Source organism: Juglans regia, unplaced genomic scaffold, assembly GCF_001411555.2.
Source record: "Juglans regia cultivar Chandler unplaced genomic scaffold, Walnut 2.0 Scaffold_711, whole genome shotgun sequence".
In the NCBI taxonomy this organism is placed as follows: Eukaryota; Viridiplantae; Streptophyta; class Magnoliopsida; order Fagales; family Juglandaceae; genus Juglans; species Juglans regia.
The window spans coordinates 22,869-33,518 of NW_023361991.1; the positions used below are offsets into that span (position 1 = coordinate 22,869).

The window sequence follows — 10,650 nt, forward strand, 5'->3', positions numbered from 1 at the left end:
CTAGAGAACACTCTTGTAGTCAATAGAGTGCAGGCTTAATCTTTGTGGCATATATTCTGAATCATATTTTTTGAAAATGTTCATTCAAAATCAAGTGTTAAAGAACCCTAAAAAAATTGAACCCAAAATTACAAGATTTAGAATTGTGTGGTTGGCAGAAAAAAATAAGAATAATGACAACAGGTTCTCATATATTAGCCTATTTTTGCTGCACAACCTTAATATGGTTACATTAAGAGACCATGATATAAGAAAAAAAGGGACTCACAGCCAGTTTAGATAAAAAATATCTACATGTAGCTGGCCTCTAAATTTGTTTCTCGGCATTTCTAATTTATTATGCTCTTCATGTGCATTACCTTCATCTTTTAAGGTATGGAAAGATTATATTATTCGTCCTTTTTTGACAAATCTAAAATACTAATAATGATAATTAAATTTATGGGATACCAAAACCATATAGACTGGATTATTATCATAACAATATATAAGTGGTTTCCTCGTTAACTTATGTGCAGTTGATAACTGTGGTGCTTTCAAAAGTGTTTTTTATTAGCAACGTAACATTCATAGCTACTGGATGTTGTATGTATATATTTGTGTTTCGCTGTTATCATTATTCTGTTCTCTGTTTTTCATTGACCAACAAATGAACTGTGGCCTACTTGATTATCTTCCTAAGATATTTTCTATGATGTTATTGTTGCATGTGGCACCCCAATGCTTATGATTTGGTTGTTCATTAGAAATAGCTAATGGTGGCTATGTGTTGCCCCTTTAGGCTAATTGTCTCTAAAGTAACTCTACATATATATGGTCAATCTATTTTGGTTTGAAAATATTTATCACCAACTGAAGTAATGAAGAGATCCATATATAGTTTACAACAACTTGTTTTTCTTTCAACTGGGCAATGCGTGAACCTGGCAAACCTAGTGTGTGTGTGTGTGTATGCATCATGTAGCATGAATGAAATTCTTTTCGCAAAATTATATAATATGGGTACTCATGCAACAAGAAATTATTTGTACAAGTTTTAATTAGACAAGTTCCACGACTGCAAGCCTTTAAAAAAGTGGACCTCACCCAAAAAAAATGTAAAAACTTATTCTTTATTAGTGAGACCAATTTTTTTTTTACAAATGACTTATATGAGACTAGTGTATTTAGAGCTTGTAACTAACATTACTGCTCATGCAACTTTCCAAATTTGTGCTTGAATTATATGTATATATATAGAATTATAAATCAATTTAATTAGAGGCGTGTCTTTAATTAGAAGCTGGTTAATCTTCATGTGTATATAGGATAGCTAGGTCATAGGGGTCAAATTCTGCAACGGGAAGCGCTTAGGATTATTGGTGACCCATTGGCTCATGGGCCATTGATGCTCTCATGGGACTGAGGTCAGACTTTGGGTCAAGTCCGACTTGTAGGGAGCGCCTGTAGTTCTTGCTGTCTAGGCCCCTCTTGTCTAACTCCCCAGCGAGTTGGGTCCTACTATGGTCACGTCTTAGTAGGGAAGCTATCTCTTGTTGCCCCCTCTAGCCCTTATCTGCAGAGGAAAAAAAAAAAAAGAATAGCTAGCTAGCAAAACAAGTTAAGGGCGGGCTTGCAAGGTGTGATATATACCACATGCCAAAAAGTAGTGTAAGTATATGGTATTAACTTTTAGAAAAACGATGATGATCAGTTCTAGCTCATTGGCAAAAGTAGGCAAGTTGCACTACTTTTCTAATGGCACCTTCTTGTTTTTTTTTTTTCCCTTTGAAAGAGCTGTGTGGTCAAGTATTAGCATAGTCACATCATAATTTTGGTGAGAAAGGAATGTCAGTTTGGCACAATAATGAACAGTTCTGCTACATACAAGCACAAGTGCGGAGGTATTGTGCATGCTGTTGACGTGTTAGCGCTTATATTAAAAAAAGAGAAATAAAACATAGGAAGAAGAGAGAAAAACGTAGTGCCCATTTCCATCCATACACAGACCGCTCGGAAAATGAAACCCATTTCGTGTTCCTCGAGAGTTTGCTACTAAAATTTCTTTTACATGTAGCCTCATTTGTTTTCACATTTTATCTCAACTCATCTCATCTAATCATTATAATTTTCTCAAAGTCTCATGTAAAATAAAATAAACAATTCAACTTTTTCATATCTCAAAACAAAAATAATATCAAAAAAATATATTCTGACAATATTTTATTTAACTTTCAACTTTAATCTTAATTCATCTCATCTCATCTAAAAAAACAAACGAGGCCTTACACTTCAAACCACTTGGAAAACTAATCCTGCTTTTCACCTTTAATGCATCTCTCTCTCTCTCTCTCTAAAAATTTCAGGTTAAATTTTTGTGGAAACCCATTAGGGTTACTTTCTATGGAAACCTCTTTTAAAAACCTCAATTTGGCTCAAATATGTGTGCGTCCTTTAATGCCTTCATTTCACTTCTTATTCTCTTTAGTTTGTTTGTTTTTTCCCCGCATCAGTAAAGGGTGTTATATTGACTAAATTGTAAGTGATTCTTTTTAGAGTTCAACACTGCTGGATGTATACAAATTAACAGGTATTGTAGAAATTTTTAGATGCCGATTGTGTACTGTGAGAATCTTGCTGATCCAATCGCTTGAAACATTTGGACTCACAACCAGGGAGAATATATGAAGCTGATGAATTAAAAAAAGGTTGCATGCTCGTTCAGAAGGGATTTGAACTGCATGAGGCTTAGGGTTACGTTAATTAAACACACCATTTCATCAGAAGGGATTTCTATCCCGTGAGGTCGCGTATGTGCATTCATCTGAACCTCTCAGTTTACTAAATGTAGCATATCATTAATACACGCTGGCTGGCATGCACGGGGCCTACCCTTTTATGCCTGAATTTTGAGTTTTTCTATATTATATAATGCAAGGACAATGCTACATTGCCTCCCAATGTTCTCTCCAAGTGTATGAATATTTATTAATTTACTTCAAGTGGGGTTTGAACAAAATGGCTGGGGATATATTAATTGCAATAAGAACTTACTGAACTCCTGAGTCTAATTAGTTAAGGCCATCTTGGGATGAAAAAAAGTTGCATGTTTAGATCAAGATGGACCGGCCAACGATATTATTGGAAAATGCTACGCCCACTGCTCGGACATCCCGCTCCCACTTCCTGCTAGACGTGGCATGCCACGTTGTATGCCTTTAGAAATTAAAAAATTAAAGCCTCCATTTCATTTTCAAGCTTCATTTTCAAGCTAGAGAAACCCATTTCATTTTGTCTTCGTCTTCGCATTTCATCTTCAAGCCAAGCCTTCGAGTTTCATCTTCAGAGAACCCATTTTATTTCGTCTTTGTCTTCGCAGTCCATCTTCAAGCCAAGCCTCCATTTCGTCTTCAAGCCTTTAAAGAAACCCATTCCGCCCACCAAAGAGAAACCAGTTCGACTACAACCTGAGAAATGTATCATGTGTTTTACCAGAGAGAGAGATAGAGCAGGGGGATCATAATATCCCTACAAATTATTGTTGTTGTGACTACAACCTAAGAAATTTATTGTCTTTTTCCTCTTAATGATTCATAGTTAGTTCTTTACTCTTACCGGAAAGAACATTGCTTAAAAGACCAGAATCTGATCCTTACACTTGTATTTTTAATAAAGTTGGTTTCAAAGGAGCATTAATTCCAATACTGAGTTTGCAGCAAAGCCCTACACGCCAAACCCTTCAAAAATCTCAACCCACTTCGGTGAATTGTTTGAGATCGCGTCAGAAAGCTTTGAATTCTTCTTTTGGGTTTCTGGGTTTTGAACCAATTTGAAAACCCAATTGAAGGTGGTGGTGTACTTGAATACTTCTCAAGAAGGAACTAATTGAACATTTTCTGGTAATATCTCCTGCTTCTATTTCATGACTTTGATCCCTTTGATGGATTCTTCAAAACAATAGATACCAACTGCAGCATGCCTTTGATTTGTATGTAGTAAGTAAAATTTTCTTGATTCTTGCATAGTTGCTGAAAAAATGTTGGAGCATAACAGAGATGAGGTTTTTAATTTCAAATTATTCAAATATGTATTCTGTTATCAAGAAATCAGTATGCTTCAATCGAGTACTGGGAAAAAAAAGACAGAGAGATGAAATCAAATGAGAGCGAATCTGTAATGGGTTGGAGGGGAAGACGAAATGGGAATGAAGAGAAACGGGAAGCAACAACGAAAGAAAAAAAATGCAGAGAGTCGAAATGGAATGGGGATTCGGGAAGACGAAATAGAATGGTGAAGATGAAATGAAATAGGGAAGACGATGTGGGAAGAAAAAAAAAGAAGCAAAAATGAAAAAAAAAACATGACACGTCAAGCGGGAAGTAAAAAGGGAAAGGAAAAACGGTGGCTGTAGCATTACCCTTGTTCTTAATATATAAAAACATTGAGAAAGATAAGCCTGGAATTAAGTAACTTTTGAAATATGAATCATAAGATTCCAAAGCATTTAGAATCTGAATTTTTCTAAGTAAATTAGCTAGCCAGGGAAGTTTGGGATCTAGCTAGTACTTTAGGTGTGGTTTGAATAGTGAGATGAGATGAAATGATTATAGATGAAAATCGAAAGTTAAATAAAATATTGTTAGAATATCAGTTTTTAATATTATTATTGTTTTGAGATTTAAAAAAGTTGAATTGTTTATTACATTTTGTGTAGGAATTTGAAAAAGTTGTAATTATGAGATGAGATGAGATGAAACACTTTCACCATCCAATCGCTTCCGCTTGGGTTCTAAACAATTTTAAGGGGATGATCTATATCATGGGATCTGATCTTTGACATACAAATTAAACATCTACCTAGCTAGAAGTGAAGCAGCCCTGGCCCTTCTAAAAAAAAGGTGAAATAAAAAAGAAGTTTTCACCACATTTAAATCGACTGAGGCCAATGAAAACAAGTTTCATTGCTTTCTTTTTAGTATATATAAACCTCTTTAGGAAGTGTGAAATTTTACTTAAAATTAAGTCGGTTTTAGTGGCCATACGTGAAGGTCCATTTTCACAACCGGATCGTTACTTCCAAGGGAGAAAGGGGCCTATTTGTTAGTTTAATTAGGTTAAAGAGGACCCTACTAAGATTCAAGTTAATGTGATTGATGAATTAACCTAAAAAAACATTAAAAAAAAAAGGTTAAAAAGTGAGTGAAATCTAGTCAACAAGTGTAAATTTCCCGTTACATGTAATTAAGTGGTTTTCTTTAAGAGATCAGGGAGAAAAACTTCACTTAAACTAGCATAAATCAAACATTAATAATAAGGCATCAAGAAACATCCCTTTACCTCATCTTCAAGCATAAACATTAATCTTCTTAACATTATCAATCATTCGTTACCTTTACTTCATCAATATTATGGTCGTTGCACACTGTTAACTTGTGTGTTAGTGTTGACAATTCTCGCGATCAATAGTTCTTCTTGGAGCAACCGGCTTAAGAATCAAACTTCAAAAATGGGTCAAGACTAGGTTCATCGTCAATGATGTATTTCGATGTTGCCATCCATCCTAACCCTCGTGATACCGTCCTCATCATTATATGGCCAGTTTATTAACCTCATTACATGGAGTCATACATTTCTCTCTCTCTCTCTCTCTCTCACACCTTACCTTTCATTTTTTAAAGGATAGTGATAAGGTTACTACCCTATTACTATCCATCTACTACTCATGTGCATTTTAAGTTTTTTTTTTTTTATCATTTTCTTTTAAGTATTTTTTTAACCTCCTTAATCACTAAAAAAAATTAAAAAAATATATAACTTTACTAATACTACTCACTTCCTTATCATTAAGTAAAAAAAAAAAAATAAATAAAACAAATTCAAATACAAAAAGAGTAGTAGATAGGTAGTAGTAGGGTAGTAACTCTATCATTATTCTTTTTTAAAATAAACAATCGTGCAATATAGTATTCATTCACACAATAGTCATGTAGTTCTAAAATCATAAAGCATCTATCATAATACATTGAGTTCATATAAAGAAGGGACTCTTAAAGGAGGACTTATACACATACATATATACTTTTGAAAAATATTCTCTCTCTCTCTATATATATATACACTTTTGAAAAAAAAATAGTTTCATATGGTTTACTATAAATGATGTATTTATACACTAATCGCATCAGTAAATAACAATTAAAAAACTTAGACCCAAGTTTGTAATGCACATTTTAAGAAACACGTGATGAAAGTTCCTAATCTTGAAACAAGTTTCAACTTAAAAGTACTATGGTTCCATAGATATAATGTTGTTTAGAATATATATTGTGAAATTTGAGCCAAAAACATCGTAATTAATGAGAATTTCAAGTAAAAAAAAGTCATAAAAAAGAATATTATTCAGTACGATCATAAAGCCTAATCATGAATTAGAATTAGTTTGTAATTGAGTCCCAACTCTTAATTGCTTTAACTTACTTTAATTATATCGAGTTTAATTGGTGTCTGGTTTGGAGGGGCCGGTTTGGTCGAATATTGAAAGGGAAAGCTGAGTTATGTTGGCTTGGTTTTCAGCGTCACAGGAAATTAACAATTTCCATCATGGTTATGCCCAAAACTTTCTATTGTAGACCAAGGCTCTCTTTGGTAGTACACTCCATTACCATTTATTATTATTATTTATCTATTTTTTATTTATATTCACTACAACAAAAAATATTTTTGAAATGATTTTATTTTAAAAAAATCGTCCCAAAAAGTGAGATTGAGGGACAAATTTCATATTTCGTACCAAAAAAATGACGGAAGAACTATACCGTTCGAACGGTATAGTTAGGGATAAAATATTTTGTCTCTAATAATGAAACCGTTCGAATGTAGTGTTTTAAAGTTCAGACGGTTAAATTTAACTGTTCGAACGTACATTTTAGCGCGTTAAGTAAAATTATTATAACGAGAAATTGCTCTACCGTTCGAACGTATAATTTTACTGTTTAAATAATAAATCAGCACTATTTGAATGTTATTTGTAGGGTTCGAATGGTGAGCATATATTTTTGTTGTGTCAACGTACTAATGTTATAGGATCCCAATAAATAATGCTACTTTCTATTTATTTACCCATTATCACACGATTGGATGCTGAGAAGATTATAAGCATACAGATGATTTATACAATTTTTTTTTTTACCCCAAGTACTTATAAAATATAAAAATAAAACTACCTGTTAATGTGTTTTTTTTTTTATGTGTTAATGTGTTATGTCTCTATATCCTCCATGTTTATGATATAGAGTAATACTAGCTGGTATAAATTCAAAATAAACAAGTTTTCGTGCAGATCTTTTATAAAATTGTGGGTTCTATTAAAAATAGAAGTTTTTTTTACACATTTTCATGATGGGGTCTAGTTTTTTAAAAATAGACCGTATGAAAAATCATTTTTATATGATATATCTTAGTACAATTTGAGTTAATTTGCAAATAGAGGTTTTTTTAATAAGAAATATATATTTATATTTATATATAGTTTTATATTAGTGACAATTCATGATGTGGGTGTGTTTATTGTTTACTGTGTACCATTAGCTAGTAAATAACCGTCCTTATAAAAAAAACTTGTAAATAACCGTAATATGCAGTAAAAAATGAAATTTGCAGTAAAAAAGAACGGATCCAAAATTTAAAAAATGGCTATTTCAAAACAATTCAAAAAAAAAAAAAAAATTCAAAAAACGGCAAGGAATTCAACGGTCCGAAATTTAGAGAGAGAACTTCCAACGTTTGAGTACTGCATTTCCTCGACGCCTCTCATATGTGATTCATCTTCTTCACCCGAACATAAATAGAGACAGAGAGAGAGAGAGAGAGAGAGAGAGAGAGAGAGAGATGATGATGGAAGAGGGCCTTCTTCATCGTCATCCTCGTATTCTAGTTCTGCAGTGGCAAGAGATATATAGAAATAATTTCCGTGATTAGGGAGGATTGCAGAAACAGAGTGTCAAGAACTGGAGAATTATGCTATTAACAACTGCCTGAAGATTGCAGAGGACAACAAGGAAGATGCTAGAAGAAGGACCCTTGAGAAGTTGCTTCATCAGGTTGAGCAAATCACTAGGACCCACATGATGAATGTCGATATTGAAAAGGATTTGCGTCAGGAGTTGGATCTTCGTTATGCTGTACCCTTTGGCTTTTATCATGCTGCACTCAACTTTGGGATCTCTGGTGGTGTTATATTTCCATGGGGCCGTGGATTTTTGGACAAGCCATCGCCCTTGCCTGAAAGATTCTTCCTAGGGGGTGATTTCTCTCCAATTTGCACTTTGGGAGGCCCAACAACTGTGTGGGGATTTAAGACAAGGGGATTGGGACCTACAGAGCCGCGAAGGCAAATTAAAGATAAACCTAATGATGAGAATTCTGATTTTCCTGGAAGGGATTTTCTTGGAGGAGACCTTGCTGTTACTGCTTTTGCAGACCTTTCTTTTGATCTTCCAATTAAGTGGTTAAGAGACCGAGGAATCCATGGGCACATTTTTTGCTGGTGCTGGAAACCTTGCTAAACTGACAGAGAATGAGTTTCGGAATTTCTCTTTTCGTAAGTTCCTAGAGTCATTCCGAAGCTCTGTAGGAGTTGGGATCGTTGTCCCCACAAAACTTTTCCGCCTAGAGGGCAACTTCTATTACATAGTCAAGCAACATGATCATGACCGTGGCAAGACTGGCTTTCTGTTTAGCTTCTCTGCTCCATCGTAGAATCTGGAAGTTCTTCCAGCAACATTGAGGTGACGCACTGAAGGATGAGATTTCAGGTACTCAAAAAAGTTTTTCCTAAAATTTTTTTGTTGTTTGACAACTCTCAGTTTGGACTGGGAATGTTATTTGTACTTTGAAATCTAGACTTGAAGTCCAGAAAGCATGGTATTTCTGAAATTAAGGAAAATAAAGTTTCAGGTGTTGGCATTGATTTGGTTGCCCCATAACAGGGGGGTTGAAAAAACAGCGGAACGGTCTCCCGTTGAACATTTACCTGTATGTTTGTCAATATCATGGCGAGTTTTAAGTGTGAAACGCAGGAATGGTTTGTGATGTGGTGGTTAATGTAATCGAACCTTTTTGATGTCCTGCCCATCTTCGACTTTGAATATCTAGGGTTGATTCTGCGTTCTCGAAAATGGTAGAAATTTATAATTTGAAGTACAACACTTGAGAACCTTTTGCAATTCATTTCTCGGGGAAAAAGAACGTATGAAGCTGGTTTGCATAGCAAATTGCCTGAACTAAATTGAGGGTAGCATATGATTTCAAAGAACGTGGGTGTGAGAGGTTGTGCATGCGTGGATGGGTGTGTGGTTGGTTGCGGGTGCGTGTGGGTGTGCGTGCGGTTGCGTATGTGAGGGTGGGTGTCTGGTTGTGTGCGTATGTGGGCGAGCGTGCGTGTGTGGGTGGGCGGGCTTGTGTTTGGTTGTGAGGGCGTATAGGTTTGGGTATGCATGCAAGTGTAAGAGTGCGTGTTCGTGGGTGGGTAAGTGTGCGTATTTATTTGCGTGTGCGCTTAATTTTGTGCATGTTTGTAATATTTCAATTGAAATTGTATATAGGAGGAACTCAATTTGGACATCTACAAGTTCTACAAGCATGAAAAGGTATGTCTTACATTTCAGCAGTGCGTTCTCATTTTATTTCTCTATTTATCTTTATGAGTATTATTTGTTTGCTTAAAACTATATCTTGGAGGAACTCCAATTAGTTGTCAACAAGTTTTTATAGGTGTGTTTTTTTTAATATATGCACTACTTTGCAAGGTAATTTCTTTTTTTGTTAGGTTTTTGCATTAGAGACAATATCTATGACAAGGAATATATTTTTTGATTTTTTTCCGTCATACAAGAAGGTGCATGAATTTTACTGTAATAGTTGCGTTCAACATTATAATGGTTTCAATAAGGTATAATTTATTTATCGATGTTTACTTTTGAAATTATGTTTCTTTTTAGTATAATGTACTATGCTTCAATAACTTTCCATTTTTACTAGGGAATATTTATATTTATATTAGTAACCTAAAAATTATAATTTTTTCCTTTAGTTTTCTCATCTTTTCATATTCTCTGCCGCTATCGTTGTCGTCATCTTCTTCCTCTACTTCTTCTCCTTCCACTTTTGCTTCTCTCCTCCTTCCTCCTTCCTCTTTCCTCTTTCATCTTTCCTTTGGCTCCTCCCTCCTCCTACTCCTACTCCTACTCCTACTTCTACTCCTACTCCAACTCCGACCCCTACGCCTACGCCTACGCCTACTCTAACTCCCTTCTCACTCTTCTACGCATTCTCTTCATTTTTTTCTCATCCTTCCACCACCTCCTCCTCCTCCTACTCCTCCTCCAACTTCCTAATCTCATTTTTTCGCATTCTCCTCCTCCTCTTCATGTTGCTTTTATGGGTGTGTGTGGGTGTGAGTGCATGTGCCGGGATTTGTGTTCGTGTGCGTGTGGGTGGGTGGGTGTGCTTGTGTGTGGTATGTGATTGAAATTGTATATAGAAGGAACTCAGCTTGGGCATCTACAAGTTTTACAAGCATGCAAAGATATTGTCTTACTTTTTAGCAGTTCTTTCTCATTTTCTATCTCTATTTATCTTTAAGTGTTATTTATTCAGTTGAAACTTTATCTT

The 10,650-nt window shown here is 34.9% G+C and overlaps 1 pseudogene; it reads left to right on the top strand.

Annotated features, from left to right (window-relative positions):
• The first annotated feature begins 6,776 nt into the window (after nt 1-6,776).
• On the top strand, nt 6,777-8,736 carry LOC108989357 (annotated as a pseudogene).
• The last annotated feature ends 1,914 nt before the right edge of the window (nt 8,737-10,650 follow it).